Source organism: Lytechinus variegatus, chromosome 13, assembly GCF_018143015.1.
Source record: "Lytechinus variegatus isolate NC3 chromosome 13, Lvar_3.0, whole genome shotgun sequence".
Lineage (NCBI taxonomy): Eukaryota > Metazoa > Echinodermata > Echinoidea > Temnopleuroida > Toxopneustidae > Lytechinus > Lytechinus variegatus.
Window position 1 is genome coordinate 3,562,041 of NC_054752.1, and position 20,193 is coordinate 3,582,233.

Consider the following 20,193-nt stretch of genomic DNA (forward strand, 5'->3'; position numbering starts at 1 on the left):
GCATTTTTAATGTTTATTTTAATATGACCAACAAATATCAATTGAATGCCAGCTCTGTTGGACTGAACCCATGAAACCTGTGTTTCTAGGGTTTAAAACAGTGTTATTAACTGAACGCAACCTAAAATTACGAATTACCTGTTCTAAACTGAGTTTCCAACACAATATTCTGAGCCAAAGCTATTTATTCACACTACAAGGGCTCAAAGTTGTGAGTTACCCTCCCACTATTAAAATCCTGATGTCTATTTTCAGCTGTTTGCTTTGCCAGGTATAAAAAAAAAAACAATACACCAAATGAATCAGTCTGAAGATGTTATAAAAATAGAAATATGACTTTGTTAAGCCAAACAAGGAAGGAAATTACCTTTCGCTTTTAATTTGCTGAAGAAAGTTTTATTGAAACTAAGGACTCATGAGTAAAAATAAGTTTGTAAAGAATGCATGAGAGTACAGCATTCATGCATTATTATATTTTCATCTGCCAACAACTTTTATTCAAAAGTATATTATTCAAATCAAAGTTGACAAGTTTATCTCGAAAAGCAAGGGTAGAGCAAGACTTCTGATAAAGTGTTTGGCGTCATAAGCGGGTAAATGTTAAATCAAAATTTGAAAATTTGGAGAGTGACAATCTTTTCCGAATGTTAAATTCATCCTTGCATAAAGCTGAATCCAACCATTTTAAATGTTGGGTCAAATTATTTCAAGTGGTAAATGCAATATTTAGAAATAGTTTCCCCTCCAACCTTTCAAATATTGATTCAATTTAACATGTCAGTTTTTAGAGTGTACTTTATATGATAGGGAATTCTATATTCACGGATATATCAACTATTTTTCTATTCAATAGATGTATATAGGCCTACACATATAACTATCAAATTCAATTCCCTTGAGTGCTGTATAAGAAGCACCCTCTACACTAGTACTGGGCATCCTTTCTATTGCAATCCTATTTCCTGATGATCGGGAAGCGAAACAAGGAAAGGATACCTTCATACCCACTCCATCACAAAAAATACTTTACAGTTAAAGGACAAGTCCACCCCCAAAAAAAGTTGATTTGAATAAAAAGAGAAAAATTCAACAAACATAACACTGAAAATTTCATCAAAATCGGATGTAAAATAAGAAAGTTATGGCATTTTAAAGATTCGCTTATTTTCAACAAAATAGTTATATGAACGAGCCAGTTACATCCAAATGAGAGAGTTGATGACATCACTCACTATTTCTTTTGTATTTTATTATATGAAATATGAAATATTTGTATTTTCTCATCATTGTCATGTGAAATGAAGTTTCATTCCTCCCTGAACACGTGGAATTCCATTATTTTAACATTTTGTGCTTCAGGCAAGGAGGTCCTAATCGTCAAATTCGTAAAAATTAAAATATTGTATAATTCAAATAAAAAACAAAAGAAATAGTGAGTGACATCATCGACTCTCTCATTTGGATGTAACTGGCTCGTTCATATAACTATTTTGTTGAAAATAAGCAAAACTTTGAAATGTCATAACTTTCTTATTTTACATCCAATTTTGATGAAATTTTCAGCATTGTGCTTGTCTGATTTTTCTCTATAGATTCAAATACAAAATTTTCTGAGGTGGACTTGATCTTTAAGTTATATGAATTTGATATCGAGATTCAAAACAAGGAAAAGAGCACCTTCATACCCACTCCATCACAAAATACTCATGAATTTACTTCGATATTTGATTAGAACAGAGCAATTGTCGCCAGTGCAAAAGTCATGAAACCACGAAAACATCTTACGTTCTTGGATTTGATGGGTAATTTTGTAATCAGGCAGGTATGAAATCTCCTATCTAGAGTAAACCTGGATCATGCATCATGCATGTGAATATTAGTCTTCTTTATAATTCTGCAAGTATCCAATCCAAAAGTTTTATAGGATAATATTTTGTATGAGGAAAGAGTTTCTTGGAATTCATTTTTTATTCTATTTCAAGTATCAATTTAAAACAAATATCCTGTATATCAGAGAATGAAAGATAAAAGATGATTGTTACAGTATGACAGAATGATGGACATTCTTTCAATCAACTGAATTATTAATAAACGTGTATGTTGAAATAAGACATTTCAGATCAAAATTAATATTACTGTTATGAAGAAAGGAGAGAAGATTAAAATGGAAGATTAGAAGCACGGATGGATGAAATTAAGAAGATATCTTGAAATGTTACTTTACACAGATGTTTAATAGCAAATGAGCAAAGGAAACTTGTATTGAAGCATAAAAATGAGTAGGAAATTGAATTATGCTCTGTGACATTTTTTTTTATAATTTGAAAAACATGAAAATTGGTTTTGCTGGCAGGGGAGCTTGCTATATGAACATACTCAAACCGTAAGTGACATTCCTGTAATCAATTAACGCAAAGAGGTTCTTTTTTGGAATATGCTTCAAGGTAAAGATTGAAAATCAAGAATAAACCACCTGTCATTAGTAGAAAAGAGAATGATGAGCATAAAAATATATTGGAAATGAGGGAAAGTTTGAGCTATTAATATAGAAGAGAGTGATTAGTGTACCGGTACACATTTCCCTATTTAATATTAACAATGAATGGTATGAGTTTAAGCTAGCAGAGAGGCTAGGAAGAAGAGAAATAGAAGGGATCCATTATTACAAGTTTAAAAAAACTATGAATAAAAGTATGGAAATAATTATAATGATTCTGATGAGAAGTGTCACTGACTTCCCATTTAGTGTAAACTATGAAGGGTACAGCAAGCTATTAAAGGCTGGTAAGGGTCAAGGTATGCCAGTAATAATCAGAAGAAAAAAATTTAAACACACAAAAAAGTATGAAAATAGTAGCAAATTTTCATTATTATACAGAGAAGTATAGCAAATTACAGATTTCCTTGTTTAATGCGAAGGGTATATTAAAAACTTACGAGCTAGCTGGAAAGCCGAAAAGCTGAAGTTGTCTAATGTTCCAAGTGTTGATTGTGTTGGGGGAGAGGGGCAGGTTTGCTCTGACATGAATCTCCTAAATCAGCATCAATCGACTGAAAGAAAAAGGAAGAAAATATTGTTGGTCAAGACTTAAAGAGAAATTCCAGTAGTTGCCTGTTAACACTGATTTCATGAGAAAGTCTGTAAAACAAGGCTTAATTGCCAGTATATCATCGAGGATCTAGATCTGGTACAGTTACATTAACTGGACTTTGTGAAATCTTGAAATTTACGCTGAAAAATGTTCACACCGAAAATCCCCAACACAGATAAGCGCACGTGGGACAATGTATAATTATTGCTTAGGGCGTCGGGCCCGACGCCCTACCCGAATCCTGTGCTTATTTGCTGATTTCTCAGCAATTACACGATTTCTTCCAGAATCCTTTGGCACATGCGTTTTATTTATACAAACAGACACTTTAGTGGTCATTTCATTGGATTCTGTACGAACTCATTTTGATATCGTTACCAAAACTAGCATTTACCTTTAAACAACAGTGGATGAAGAGGAAGAGATACAGGGAGATGAAAACTATGACAACTAAAAGAACGGATGAGTAGAAAAAAGAATGGGGCTCAGTAAAATGAAGGGGGGCGAATTAACAAGATTGAGACAAATAAATAATTTCCAACAAATCAAAAAGTATAAAGATAATAACACTTTGTGGAGTACATAAAAAGAAAGCACTGCATATGTTTAACCAAGCACTGTAATCGGTGCCTATCATATATTGGCACTTAAAAATTTACAATTGCACATACATGTATGTATACTGCAAGGTTTCACAATACAAGAGAAAAGATCATGTACTCTTGAAGAAACTGAAACTGAATACTGAACTTGCAATGGTCTGTATAGTTTAAGAAACTAAAAGAAACCTTTCTAATACCCTTTTTAGACAGGCTAAAATTTCCTTAACCCCGTACTATTGGTGGGGCTAAATGGCAATTTAGCCCCACCTATAGTACGGGGTCAAGCTTAGCCCACTTTCGTTTTACACAGCGTTTTTGCAAAGTGGGCTAACCCCACCTATAGTACGGGATTATTTGGCCCTGCAAAAAAGCAGGGTTATCCCACCAATTGCGGTGCTAAGAGCAATAGTACGGGGTTAAGATCGCATGTGTAAAACGAAAGTGGGCTAAGCTTAACCCCGTACTATAGGTGGGGCTAAATGGCAATTTGGCCCTACCTATAGTACGGGGTTAAGGAAATTGTAGCGTGTGTAAAAGTGTACGAGTGAAGCACTTGTACTACGAATGATCGACAAAAACCACTAGTCCGGGGTTAGCGAGTTTCGTGTGTAAAAAGCAAGCATTCTTTATCCGGGGTTAGCAATAACAATTTGGCATGTGTGAAAAGGAAAAAAAATAGTACGGGGTTAAGGATAGTACGGGGTTAGCGATAGTCCGGGGTTAAGAAAATCCTGTGTAAAAAGGGCATTAGGCTTTTTGTACAGAGTAGTGGTACACAGAACTAGAAGCTGTATTCAGACACAGATGCAGGGAGACAGAGGGGCCTGGAGGGAAATGCCCCCATTTTTAACCACAAATTTTATTGCAAAAATAACCCTGTGTTTATTGGGCCCCCATTCCCCCTCCCCCCCTCAAGAAGTGAAGGTGAAAACACACACATTTCCTAGGAAATTATGGCCTTTCTTTCTTTTTTTGCTATACAGCATTCTTTGTCCCACCCCCTTCCAAATCTGGAATTCTAAAGCCCCTATGAAGAATGTACATATTTTCAAGTCTGATATCTCTTCTATAAATGGTGAAAATAGGTCATATTTCTCAAGTGAAAACCTTTTTTTCTCTTTTGCTTTCTAAAAACTGCAAAAAAGCCCCCCCCCCCATCCCAAATTCAAAACTCCTAGAAAATGTACATGTTTCCAAGCCTAAATCCCCCCCCAAAAAAAAAATTACATGTTACTACATTTACCTTGGTCATTGTTTCCAGTTCCCCAAGCCATGTTCCAAGCATTTGGTCCAAGTCCTGCTCCACGTCGCTGTCGGGTTCCGCGTCCATGTCTGTGATGTCACCAGACGTATCGCTTAGAGTATCCGCTGTGTCAGACCTATATAATGAAGCAGAGTAAAAATGAGATTGAGGAAAACTAGTAAACAAAACTTTGGAAAATGTTTATCAATGCAACTGTAGGCCCTGTTAAATTTGATAGTCACTTTAATAAATCTTTTTCATGCCATGTATACACAGTACAAATGCTGACTTTAAAATGTTATACAATGCTGGGTATGAACCTAACAGAACTGGGGGGGGGGGGGGACGTTTTTGCCCCCTCCCCCGGGGGTTCACACTAAGCGCTCAATTTTTAATCTTTTAAATTGTTAGTTAAGGTGGTCTAGTGGTTATGATACTAGTCCAGTAATCCAGAGGTTGTGGGTTCAAATCCCACCCGGTCTGCCTGTGACTTTTTTCACAGTAGTCAAGCTCCACTTCACACAACAGTAGCGTGTGTTACCCCTGTGATATCGTTCGAGACACTAGCGTACCTAGGGGGGGGGGGGGGGACGTTTTTGCCCCCTCCCCCCGTGGAAAATCCTAGGTACGCCACTGATTGGAGACAAAATGAATATTTCTTTTATAAAATCAATTTTTGTTAAACAAAAGGTGACTCCTGGTATCAAAAATAAAATAAAATGATCAAGTGACTTTCCATACATCAGCATACACTGACTGAATACTAGTAGTCTAAATAGCCCTTTATCTTCTTTATAGAATTACAAGATGTACAGTACAATCCCTCATACACTTACATGTATGGTCATCATTGTACGAATGCAATTTATTCTGATATTTTCATGTTTGATAAAAATGACCTTGACATTCTACATCGAAATGAAAACCCTTATTTTGCCACTCAAAGGATATCATCTTTAGAGTGTGACTTGATGAGATGCGTTCAGCTTCTTCTTGCATTATTATCGATACAATAATTGCATTTATGAGATAAAGTAAGTACATACTGGCTCAGTGGTAAATCTGAAGTCTCAAGACAGGAAGGATGTGAATTCAAAAGTCAAGCAGACATAGTATCTTGTTTACAGAGACTCTTGAGTCCCTCAAGGAGGATAAAAAGAATTATTGCATTTGTCCAGGCTATAAAATGCTTTGAAATTTGAATATCATCATGAAATTACATGTTATCAAAATAAGTCTGATAAAATAGTGAATTCATGATACAGTACATGGTAGAGTAGTGTTTAATGGATACAATGTATCACATATTAAGAAACAAACATACAGGCATTCATTCAAGGTAATTCGTTTGATTTGATTTCACAATATTTAATTCCTAATCATTCAATAATTAATTCCTAATCATCCATTACACTAAACAAAGAAACAAAGAATACATAAATTTGTAATCACTACATATTAAGACGTTACATAACCAATTGTTCGGCTTGCCCCGTTTCCCCCCCCCCCACAAAAAAAGAAAAACTAAATAAATTAATTAATTAATGAACAAATAAATAAGTACACAAATAAAAAATAAACAAATAAAGAAATAAATGGATGGATGGATGGATGAATGAATGAATAAATCAATCAATCAATTAATCAATTAATACTGTAGATGAAAATAGTCTGGCACAACTCCTGTGTAGTTTACAAATGTACAGAGTATTCAAGATGCATTCAACTCATTCTCGTAGAACATGAGAAGCCTATGCACACTTTCGCTGATATTATTATGCCATTCATATCGTTACACAAACAATCAGGTCTCTAGATTAGAGAGACCCAGTGGCTAGTGGAATGCATTACATGTACACTAGATAATTAATAAGTGTAGCCTTAATTCAAGGATGAATCACTTATGAATGAAAATCATGTATGTAGGCAATGTTTAGTATACATGGAGCGTTGTGGCCCAGTGGATTAGTCTCCGGACTTTGAAACAGAGGGTCGTGGGTTCAAATCCCAGCCATGGTGTAGTTTCCTTCAGCAAGAAATTTATCCACATTGTGCTGCACTCAACCCAGGTGAGGTAAATGGGTACCTGGCAGGAATTTATTCCTTGAAATGCCATCGCGCTGTAAAAGGCTGCGAGGCTAAAGCCAGGGTAATAATATCCAAGTCCTTTGGAAGCGCATAGAGATGTTATTTATAATGTGTTATGCGCTATACAAGAAGTGTCTATTATTATTATTATTATTATACATGAATATTAACATCATCGTCAGAAACTTTTTACTCATTGTTGATGGCGATTTCAGTAAGTATCACAGCATACAGTATAATTTTATCTCTATTTTTTGTACATACATGTATGTAGGTTGTCATTGTTGGAGGCTGGTGCATTATTCATATTCATCCTACGGTTTTTCTTGGATTATATATTGTATTGCACACATTCTTTAATCAGTCCGGCATGGGTATTCAAATTCTTCCCAATACCCCTCTTTATTTCTTTTATCTTGCCTGGCATTACATACTTTTTTTTCAATAATGTTTGTCAATGTTTTTTATTTGAATTTTAATAATGTGCAATTTTATATATTGAATACTGTGCAATATTCTCTCAACGGTTTTTCCATGAGGGCTCGCATGCCTCTGGGCAATAGTACTGAATTTTACTTTTGCGAGCCCTGGCCCATGGAAAAACCGTTTTCTTATTCCTTTCTTCTTCTCTTTCATTTTTACTTTATCCATATTTAATTATTCGATTTCAAATTGTATTTATGTAATTACATTGTACAATTTTTGTATGTTTTTTGTGGCCAAATAAATAAATAATAATAATAATAATTGCATATCATGTACATGTAGGAGTTAATTAGTCATGGCAAGAGAACGATTTTTCAAATACAATTATATACAATCACTATTTTCTTCTATTTTCTTCCTGCCCCATTAATCCCCCACTTCTTACACCTTCATTTTTATTTTCAAGACACTTGCATGGTATCACAGAAAAGGAATTTACTGATCTATTGGCCTAAAACTTAAAGCATCATCTCTATAGCCTTGAAGGAAGACTAATTAATTAAAAAACATTGTCAGGAGGAGAGATAAGAGCTTCCTTTCCCTCCTGTGCTGCTAATGTAATACAATTAACTCCGCAAGGCAGGAAAAATATACACGCTGCTCGATTCCTTTTCCATGACCGATATTTCCTCTTCATAATATTGCTATACTGCTCTCATGTTAGCTCGCTGTACACGTGTTGTGCATATAGGCCTACATGTACATGTACATGTATACAGATATCAGATATGTCGAATATACAGGTGTAGGGCCGAATATATATCATTCATGTATAATGCGCTTAAAATTAAGAATGAATCGAGGCTACAGTACATGCTTTACAATATACTGTGTATATATGTAGAAAATGTTTAAAGCCTAATAACTATTGGGTTTACAGATCGTAGTAAATAGGCAACATAAATGCAGTGCTTACACAATATCATTAAGCACTACATAGTGCATACTAAATTACCCTGGCAGTAGCAAAGCTACTCTGTTCAGGCGCTCGAGCATTCACAAAGTTTCTTCGCACCGAGGTACCAACTCACTACACCTGGGTCAGGGCAAAATCAAAATCATATTTTGAATTGTATTGCATTACTTATTAAAACAATGTTGCTTCCACAGTTAACAACATGGTATCTATTAGGTATTTAAAACAAAAATCTGAAGTATAAACTATAAACAGAACACAGTGCACTTTAATAGAGGACACCTGACACCTGTTGCATAAAACTTTTTACCTGAGAAAACTCTGGTAAAAACTGAAAACTAAGGTTAGTCTGATTTCTGCCATTGACTTTAGCAAAGGGCAAAAACTCTGGTAAAAACAACCTTAGTTTTCTCAGGTAAAAAGTTTTATGCAACGGGCCCCCGTAGTACATGTAAGTGTACATTGTAAATGAGTGGGGGTGTAGAGCATGCAAGCAAGCCAAAGAAAATGGCCATTTTGAATTTGAATTCAATAATATAATCAATAATATAAATACATAATATCCAGAATTCAGAAAATATTCTATTTCACCCTCTTTACTTTCCTTCTCGGTCTTTTTACTTGTGGAAATATGGGGCTGTGGGTCCATGTCCCCCAGCCCCCCCCCCCTATCAGTGTTTCAACTCTGAGCATGATTGTATTGGACTGAGCAGAGTCAGGTGATATTGAATAGGAGTGGGACACTTTCATTAGTTTTTTAGCACTGTTTAGAACTTTTCATACATGTAGATCTACTCTTGATAATAATGTATAGGTGTTCAAAAATGTGAAAAGTACAGTACTTCACCTTTATTTATTATTTTGGGGGGACAAGAAAGCAAGAAACATGAAACCTATACTGAAATACTACCAGGTAGTATTAATGCTTACACTGCCAAGTCAATCTTCAGTGTCTAGACTACCAGCATACCTGCATTCTACATAAACTCCACTCTAAGGTAAAACATACATGTACCATATCATGAATGCTACTATCATGGTAGTATGCAATTTTAATAGGCATACTGTATTGGGTTTTTAAAGAATGTATCATCTTAGTGATTTCCACTTATAGAATCATCGCCAATATTAAATCGAATCACAAAATCGAAAACCTAATATTATCCACATTCTTACAAAGGCTTAAATTATTCTGGACTGGACCAAGTCCAATACTTTCACTGCCTGGTATAAATTGCTATAAACCAGGGATGTCATCTTATATCACCACAGGGCCTATACCTCGTGGAAGAGGTGCTATAGAATTTATACCAACTATTATTAGTACCACCAGACACTATCGGGAACATATTATAGAATACAATAGCTAGGGACAAAAAAAAGGAGATGTATAAATTAGAGTTTCCACATATTTCAGACAAAAAAAAATCATTTTTTGTCTCTGAAATATGTGGAAAAATGACTAGGTCTATAATGAAAGTGTTGTACTGCATCTAGACAAAATGATAGTATGTAACATTCATATAGCGCTTAATACAAATGTTTCTAGGCGCTGCTAATACCCCAGATTTAGCGCGGATACCCTGATCAGGCGCATCGAGTATTCAAGGAATTCCTTCCTACCGGGTACCCATTTACTACACCTGGATGGAGAGTGGCAAATGTAGATACATTAAAATGCCTTGCCAAAGGACGCTAGTGCTGTGGTGGGATTTGTACCCTGGACCTTGTGGTTCACAGTCCGGAGACTTATCCACTGATCCACAACACCTCTAGGACTCTTGTCTTGAAAGCACAATAACATTTTCACACATACTACCATTTCTTACGACAAATTTTCTTGAGCTTCCCACAAAACCAAACAAGCTTATCACGGTTGTATTTTTACTCTAGAGCATTAACCAGTATTGGTTTGAGTCATTGAGCAAGAACTGTACACGCATGGACGAGCTATGCCAAACCCGACACCGATTCATTCTGGTCAGTCGGTATTTTTGGCAAGTTCAATGCCACTCTTGGGGGTAATATAATACCCAGCATGCTCAGCTTGCTTGTCAGTGGCCAGCCTTATGTCACATGATGCATCTACTAAACGAGACTGAGATTATCAAATACTGAGATCATTTATCATTCTGTCTTCCGTAATTCATAAACCATCTTTTTGTTTTACTTTACTTTTAGAGGACAAAAACCTCAATCATATTTGATGCATCTACTTAACAAGGCTGAGATTATCAGATACTGAGACCATTTATCATTCTGTCTTTGGTTATCCATAAACCATTTTTTTGTTTTACTTTTAGAGGAGAAAACCTCAATCATATTCCATTAATTCTTTCACTGCAAAAGAAAAGAATGCATAAGAGCAAGTAAAGGCAAAAAACATAATAAGAGATATTGCAGCTTCATTATTTCTTACTTTTGATAAAATGATCATGGAGGTCTACATGTTTGTGTCTCCAGGGACCAGTTGCAGAAAGAGTTGCATTTAAACGCAAATGAAAATATCAAGTGCAAGTCCCGAATACGGGTGCTTCATTGGCTGAAAATCAAGTTGCGCAAGATTTTTTTTAGTTGCGTTGCAACTCTTTCTGCAACGGGCCCCAAATAGAATAGGTTTTTGTTTTTCTCTTTTTCTAGAAAATGTTTCCTCAAAAAAATTGTAAATAAGTTGCCTTGAATCAGAAAGCTCTGTTTAATAATTCAAACGATGAATATGATAGATGTAGCTGGCTTCAGCATTCATTAATTTACAATTCATTTTGTTTTAAACACACACTATTAAATATATGTACTTTAATTGACTGTTATGATTATATGCATGGATTTGTGATTATTGTGTGTCTCAATAAATTCAAATTTGCCCATTTCCTTGTATCAAGTTTTACCTTACCTCACAGAGCAAATTTATCATAAGCATTCATCCTTATTCATTATTTGTATCTATGGAGACAAGAAAGGTTGTTTTTGCCAGGTACACATCAATTTATATACGTACAACCAAACAAGAAAATGGAAATAAATCGTATTTTAGGAAAGGAGGCCTCACAAGCCATCCCAATGACATAACAAATCAGATTTGAGGATCACTGTTTAATATTGGGAATCATTTGACCTAGAAACATGATTTCTTGTACTGAAATCAGAAACAATATCCTACATGTAGGCCATCTGAAATATCAGCTAGTGAAGCTAAGTACTGTATCAGTGTATGCAAGTGATAAAAACTTCGAATGCTAACAAATTTCATAACAGAAACGTGTAATTGTTGATGAACCGGAGCTCAACTTCACATTTTTTTCTTTTTCTGACAAGATTTTCTTCAAGAATCAGACTGATGAACTATAAGGTGGAGCTTGGAGGAGAATGGGGAAAAGAGGACGTGACCTGCATGTATATATCTCAGAACTTTACATGTGGATCAGTTTAATGTTGTAGATAATGCTCGGAATTAATGTACACTGTATACAGTACTTTGCCTACAGGCCTATACAAAATCATATGAAAAGTAGTTTACAACTTCACACTATATTATTCAAACAAATATAGAATAGAGATCTACACATGCTTTGACTACGGGATGCTTGTATCTGACTTTGAAAAAGAAGGGTTGTGGGTTCGAATCCCAGCCATGGCGTAATTCATTCAGCATGAAATTTGTCCACATTGTGCTGCACTCAACCCAGGTGAGGTGAATGGGTACCCAGTAGGAAGAAATTCCTTGAATGCTTGAGCGCCTAGGCAGCCCAGCTAAAGGTCGGGTAATAATAATAGCAGGGCCCTTTGGGAGAACAGTTTTCATAACTGAAGTGGCTTCCCTGGGTATACCTATATCATTATTATTATTTTGATACTCAACGATCAATCTATTCAAAAGAATTGGTGAAATAAATTACAAATCTGTCACACTAGCACCTCTAATACCATGGTCACATTTGGTCTACGGTGGCCGTACGGCGAGTCGAAAACAGCCGTTTTATTAATTACTAAAACCACCTACATGTATATGTAGCTGGTACAAAAACGGCTGTTTTCGATTCGCCGTACGGCCGCCGTAGAACAAATGTGACCAAGGTATTAAGCTCCAGTAAAATTGATAGAGCAGTGATTTTATAGGAAAAGCAGCACAGGAAGGAAGAAAATGTCACTCCTAAATAAAAGTACAAGAATTACTCATCTCCTCTTATCTACCACAATGAACTTCACAGGCATACATGGGAAAAAGTGTAGAAACACTCCTGCAAAACGGAATTGTCAAGGTGGATCGCAAAAATACCACAATTAGTAACAACAGGACCTGGTGGGTGTTTCATAAAGCTTACCTCTTACCTCTCTTACGCACTAATTATCACCAAGGAACATGGTCCCGGGGGGGCCACTTCCATTCACGAGTGGATACCATGCGCGACCAAGGGGTCTCGAAAAGCACCCTAAACACGTAATTTCCATATTCTGAAAATGAACCCCTTAACAAGTATTGGCGTGTGAAACCCTACCCTTAACAAGTATTGGAAACAAAAACGATACTCTTGGCAAACATTCCCTGAAATGAACCCCTAAACAAGTACAGGAATGTTTTATTGTTACGGTTCCTTCGATCGTCGGCTTTACCTTATTTGGTTTAGTACGACCCCACTTCTATACCTCGCGCAAATCGGACTCTAAACACGAAGTGTTGGTGCAAAAATGACATCCTTTATAAAACATTTTAATTTTGTTTTATCATCCCTGCAAATTAGACCCTAAACACGTAATTTTCCTAGCGAAATAGATACCCTTTTTTATTATTTTTGTGTTTTTGGCACCCTTATCACGTTACGTACGTAACGTGCCCTATCGTGAAAAAGACATCCTTTTTACGTGTTTTTTTGGTCGCGCATGGTATCCACTCGTCAATGTAAGTGGCCCCTCCAGGAACATGGTGAACATCATTTACCACAAGAAAGGATCACCAGTTGTACTTAAACCTAAGTCCCCCTTATGAACAGCTTTATGAAACGGCCCCCAGGTTGATGTTTCATATAGCTGTTCATAAAGTTACGCACAACTGGAATATATGGCCATGCGTTTTAAGTTGGGCCCGCAAATAGGTGGTATCGTTACATTTGCACGACAAGCACAGTAATAATTAATGGTATAAAACTTGAAATACATGTGCTACATGGGTATATTTGGTATTATATTAAAGGGAATCTTTATACCAATTACTTAAAAGAAAAAGAAATACTTGAGATTACTTCGTTTACCAGTAATTAGCAATTATGTAACATCAATTGGCCATTTTTGCATGGTGGTAGACGAGGGGAGCATGCTAATTTGGGGCACCTAATTTGCATAATCGGTAAAATGGGCGTTACGTATGGGACAATTATAAAAACTCATAGAAAATGAAAACAAAACTTCTGAGATTTAGTCATAGGTGGGACATGGACCCCCTAACATCTTATTACTTTTGGCAGAAAAAAGTGGTGTCATCTAATTAATTATGCAAATTAGGTCTTGTCCAAGGATGGAATGTCCCATACGTAACATTTTGAGGATGTTTTTTTAAGTTATTTCTCATAATACAATACTTGTATTGTTGCATCTCTGGGAAGTTCTAATTTATTTAGTATGAAAATGTTATACCACAAAAAGTTTCAAAAATAGAGTTTACTTTTTAATTAAAAGTTAATTAAAAAATTGTTACGTATGGGACAACATGTTACGTATGGGACATTTACACACAATGTCAATGGGGAGATTTGTGTACAAAGTGAATGGAAAAAAACAAATTTCAAGAGTGCTCTAAATAGTGATTATTTACCTTTCCTTTAGTTTTTAAGGACTGATTTGTTATGAATACTGATTAATGAATACAATTGAAGCAAAAAAAAATTGAAAATGGAAAAATATGAAAAAAATAAAAAACAAAGAAATACATAAGAAATTCATAAAACCATGAAAAACAAGTAATAAAAAGGTTGAAATTGCTAATTTCCCCTTCAGTCATATCAAATATGTCTCTGTAGAACATTTTCAGAGAAAGATACTCTTTTGTTATTTCCATTTTTCAAATTATTTCAATTTTTTGAATTATGGGGAAAATTGTGTACGTTCTCTATGGGGACAAAATGTCCCATACGTAACTGTCCCATACGTAACATGTCATTAATTTGTTTAATCAGAGTCTGTAATTAGAGAGATTTGGCGTATGGCATGAAACTTGCCATAAATATACTATAGAATTGTGACTTCTATCACACTAAGTTTCAAGTTGTCAAGTGAAATACTTTTAGAGAATTCTCAACTTGAAAAAAATGTATTAAAACTTGTCTTTTCTCTGCGTCCCATACGTAACGGCACATCTTTTCTCTCTAAAAGGTCAAGGTCAGGGTCATATGTCACAATTTTTTGCATGATTATTCTTCTCCTAGGTGTCTACCATCATGAGGGTATTCAATCTAATCAAAGTCATTTAACACTTTTTTTCGGGTCATTAAACCCTCTGAAATGTCCCATACGTAACGCGCGCGAATTCTTGGACTTGCCCCTGTCTGATGTATAGGAAATGAGGAGAGATAAAATACAGTTGTGGGTTACACCTTGAATAAAATTTAGAAGCTGCATAAATTTCAAATAGAAAAGCACAAACTAATTAAAGGCTTCAGAGATAAATCAATCTATTGTTTTAATAATTATGACCTCATGGTTTCAATATTGACAGCGTAGACTGATAGTGATAACTTTGTGTCAGAATCTTCAGATTACTCTGGTAACATAATAGATATAAATACACCTTTTATGCAATTTTAATTAATGAAAAATTTATAACTTGTCAGTTGTTTTTGTTTACACTAATTTTAAATAAGCTCAAGCAGTAATGAGGACTTTTCATTGTGCATTCACATTTTTCCTATATTTATATGTTAAACCTGACTCTCAGTTGTCAACCTGTGGTCCACCGGTCTTTGAGCCAAGAGGTGACGAATCCCACAATTTGAGTCAAATGAAATCATTTTTTATTCATAATAACCACAGTTAATATATTATAATATACTGGTTAGTGTTTGCAAGTGTATTTATGCAACTAAAGGCAAGACTAATTAATATTTTAGGGGTAAATCAAGCATTGACACATATTAACCCGCAAAAATTGTGATGTGAAATTTGGTCTCAAAAGACGATTGCGCCCAGTTATTTTGGTAGAGTTATCCCCAACAAGTTATATATCACTGGAAAGGTCTCACTCTAAAGAGTTGAAATATGCATGTTATTTCCCTATAGGGTGTAAAGTTTATCTGATTCTCAGATTTATTGGGAAGTATGTTTTTTTCACAGTTTTCCACAAATTTTGACCTTTAACTTTTTATGACATTACCCTATGCCTTTTCTGATTGCATTTTTGAATTCCTCAGACAATTTCCTTTCAGAATATATATACTTTTATGGGTAAAGGATGTCAAACATAAGAAAAAAATACAATTTTATAAAATGGTGCGATTTTCGAGGAAAATTTGAGTTGTAACGGAAATGGGCCCAACTCAAAACGCATGGCCGTATGTTCTTAAGTGACCTACATAGGGATATATCATGTACCACAAGTAAAGATCACCGGTCGTGTGTAAAGTCATTCGCAACTTACGAACAACTTTACGTAACACCCACCGGGGCTAACAAAAAGGTCTATGAGGCCGTTCTCATTATGCTTTCTAAAACTAGTTTACTGGAAACCGATTCAGGAAACCACTTTGGAGGAAGATCGCTTTGCTAGCGTTCTCACTTGATCACACGAAAGTGGTTTTCAAAATCACTTCACGTAAAGCACTCTTGTTGCTATGGAAATGCTCTCAGTGGGGTGAGATGTTCGTGCGAAATTCGAAACCGCAGCATAGGCATTCTACACCTGTTGTGTGGAGTAGCGCGCTCAAAATGTGTGAAGATCGCTTCCCGAAGATCGGTTGTGTCCTCACGCTAAAACCAGTTTAACGAGGCAAAGCAATCTTGAAAACTACATCGCGAGGTGGTTTTCCAAACTGGTTTGGAAGATCGCTTCCAAGACCGCTTTGACCGTTCTCACTACGCGTTAAACTAGTTTCCACTAAACTAGTTTTAGGAACGTAGTGAGAACAGCCTCTATGGCCTCCCATTCTTCTACACCCCCCTGGTTGCATAAGACCTAGGCCTAGGGTTGAGGATGTGATCAATGAGTTACATAATGGGAGTGTATTGACTTTGCTAATTATATTACTCGCTCGTTAATTGTTTTTATTGAGCTGTCAGTCCACCGGGCAATGACGGACAGGGAGTGTCCTGCACATTAACGCCTTCAAAGGGAAAGTCAACTGAGGAACTGGAACCAAAATGGTCTCTCCAGTCTTGTGATAACAATTGTAAAATGCGATAAATAGTTCACGCTAATTTTGAAAAAGGATACAAAGTTTACATACCAGGACTAAATTTATCCATGGACCTATCATGATTTATCCAAGGCAATCCAACGCCATGGGGCTGGATGCCCTATTAATCGATTCACTCACCTTTTTAATTTTCCCCATTTGTGCTAAATATTGCACTTTTAAAAAGGGACTTGTCCTTAAATTATCAAATTTAAAGGCCTATAGAGAATTTGGAGTAAAATTTGATCAAGCATATGTATCTAAAAAATTAAAAGTAAAAACTGTAATAAATCAAACAAATTGTCAGCTCTTTTCAAGGATGTGAGTCCAGCCTTCGGGAGCCGGTGACTAAAGCTTGCTTTGTATACTATACATCATTACTACACAAAGATAATTTACAGTAGAATGGAATAATTGGCTTATCTATCTTGCTAATTGTGTTATCACAATGTCAGTCGGCTTCAATATGATTGACTGGCGCAGCTATACATGACAGTCAGAAGAACAACAGAACTTCACAGAAGAGCTGGGGCAGTCAAAGAGCTTCAATGGAAGTTGGAGCCATGATTCATTCTAAGAACAATTTGAGCTTTGAATTCATAAATTCGCAATTGGCAGTTGCTTTTTAGGTGTAAGTGACATTTCACAAAAAGGTAAAAGTGAATTTTTACATTAGTATTCTTTACCATTGAACCTCAATGTTGACATCACACTAAATTTAAAAAATTATATTATTCATATATAAATGGATTTATTTATGAATATCAATGTATCCCACCGCTGCCATCCGTAATAATATATAAATATATTTAAATGATATGAATACACAGAAACATATATATTAGTAATGTATATATTTGTATATTATTATGGTGGCAGCGGTGGGATACATTGATACTATTTATCATTACCATTTACCATTATACTCCAAAAAAAAAATTATGGTTTTGAAATATAGGCCTCCATTAATTAACAAATCTATTCCTTGAATTTATCATAATTCAGCACAAGAAATATCAATTCATTTGTTACTCCTTTGAGGGCATGGTACAGATGTTTGATTTGGTCACCATCCTAATAGATAAATGTACGAACAAGTAGCATATTATCATTATAGGCCAATGTGCAATATCAAATTGACTTTACTTCCATCATCATTATTATTATGGTGGCAGCATCATTAATAATTACATGTACAAATCATCATCAGAAACTATGCAATGCTCCATCAAATACTTGATGATTTTTTAGTTTGACATACCTTTTAACATACAAATGTAGCGCTCAAATGATAAAAAATTCAGGTATTCAGCACCATATAGGTACATGTATCAAATCAACTGATACTCCTTTGATGCCATGGTCATACAATGGATGGATACTTTCCAGTTTGAAGAAACGTGGGCATTATCATCACTGAGCTGAATGCCGAGTATTTATATTAACTTTCCTATGATGGATAGGCCTTCCTTGTTTTTCTGAGTGCACAGATACTCAAAGATTCAGAAATTCGAGCACACACATCAGTGAGAAAAATTTCACGCTTATCTGATCTCCTTATTCACAAGATGCACGATTCTGTAAAAGCAGCAGTAGCTGCTATCCTGTTCCGCTTGAATAAATCACATAGAGGAGGAGGAGGCAGTGACAAACACAGTGGTCAAATGATGTTTCCTTGTGGTGCAGCTCTATTTCGAAAGCTGAGAATGCGATGAGGGACAACGAAAAAGCACCAAGCTCAAGTTCTTAATCATCATTTTCTCTGTCTGGCCATCTTATTAGAAGAACATACAGAGATATGCTGTAGAAGATACTTTCCACTGATCGCACACAGCATTATAATTCCAATTCATAGAGACGACAAATCAGGAAAATGCTTGAAATGACGGGATGGGAGAAAATGGAAAGAATGTTGTTCGTTTCGAGGAAAGACATGCCCATGCTCCACGGATAGTTCATAAATAGCCTTCAAGTTCAAGATTATGCAGCCTGCTTCAAACGACTGGCGTTTGCAGTGCATGCATCACTCGGCTCGCTGGTAGCTGAAGCGTAGACATGCAAATGACCCCTGTTTAGCCAGCTCGCTGTCAGTGTACATGCCCGTCAAGCCTCCAAGGGGGAAGCATCACAAATATGCCACATATCTTGCCCTCTCTCTCTCTTCACAAAACATACTACTATACGCTAAAGCCTGCTAAAACCCCGAGCTCTCGGCTTGCTGAAATATGAAACACACACACACCCTTACACACACACACCGTACACCTACCGTATTCACCCCAGTTGTTACCCCAGGTAGTAGTATCAGCCTTGGATGCAGTCCTCCTCCTTAGAAGATCGTGAGGAATAGATGAGGTAAATAGGAGCAATATTCTTTGTACCAGCCCTCAGTCAGGGACTCTGCTCACAAACCAACTCCCGGAGATGGTACCCCCTGATGAATAATGCTATGTCCACACACACAGTCTCAGTCACACACAGCTGTTCGCTCCAGGGGAAATACACACAATGCGTGGATAATGATAACAGATTTTCAGCATGCAGGCTACACCATGAGCAGTAATAAGAATACCAGATCGTTCCATTGTTTGCATAGGGGTGATATCCATTGTTTTGCCTCCATTTTATTTTTCATAGATATTTCTGCCAATTATCAATAATTAGCCTAAAACTTCTTGACGTACAGTAGCAATTCTCACTTTTCCCTTGACATACAAAGTATGTAAGTCATTAGAATAGTGAAAAATATATACATAAATATTATATCTCTGTTCGTCTACATACATATGACCTCATTTTCATATGTTCTGAAGTTCTATATAAGTGCAATGTACCACAAAAATCATGTAAATTCATATGCATCACTTCTCTAATATTTGATACTTAACATACCAAAATATTAATAGACGACTAGATTTGGTGGAGTGTGAAATTAAAAACTCTCTTTTTCATACCTACTGTACACACTGTATGTATTTGAATATGATGAAAAGAAAATTGCAAATGAAACAATGCGAAACATATGATAAAACATCTGAACATACTGCTTGCATTTCTCCTACTGAAAAAAAAATATTGTTTGATGAGTAAAAATCTGCAACTTCCATAAAAACCTTTAACATGTAGCTCTTTACTTTAAACATTTTTCTGGATTGATCATGGATGTGAGAATGACCTCTTGATGTCCAATGTAATTGTGAAAAAAAATGTTTTGTGATTCTTTTTATTTGTAATTCAGGTTCATTTCATGTTCAGCTGTTGTCAAACATCTGTTGGAAAAATGAATTTTGATACCATCTATATGGTAATTTTGTTATCATCTAGATATCTTTCATATGTAAATACTGTTGATGTTTGTTAAATTGTTATGTAATAATTGCTAGAGTAT

The 20,193-nt window shown here is 35.7% G+C and overlaps 1 long non-coding RNA gene across 2 annotated transcripts; it reads right to left on the reverse strand.

Moving 5' to 3' along the window:
- Window positions 1–1,623: 1,623 nt before the first annotated feature.
- Window positions 1,624–19,316, reverse strand: LOC121426777. 2 transcript variants are annotated; one of them, XR_005971625.1, is made up of 3 exons: window positions 19,075–19,316; window positions 4,938–5,073; window positions 1,624–3,051 (listed from the first exon to the last, which is right to left on the reverse strand). It is a non-coding gene; the product is annotated as an uncharacterized LOC121426777 (long non-coding RNA). The 2 variants fall into 2 exon arrangements; XR_005971626.1 differs by lacking the exon at window positions 19,075–19,316 and adding an exon at window positions 18,067–18,985.
- Window positions 19,317–20,193: the final 877 nt, after the last annotated feature.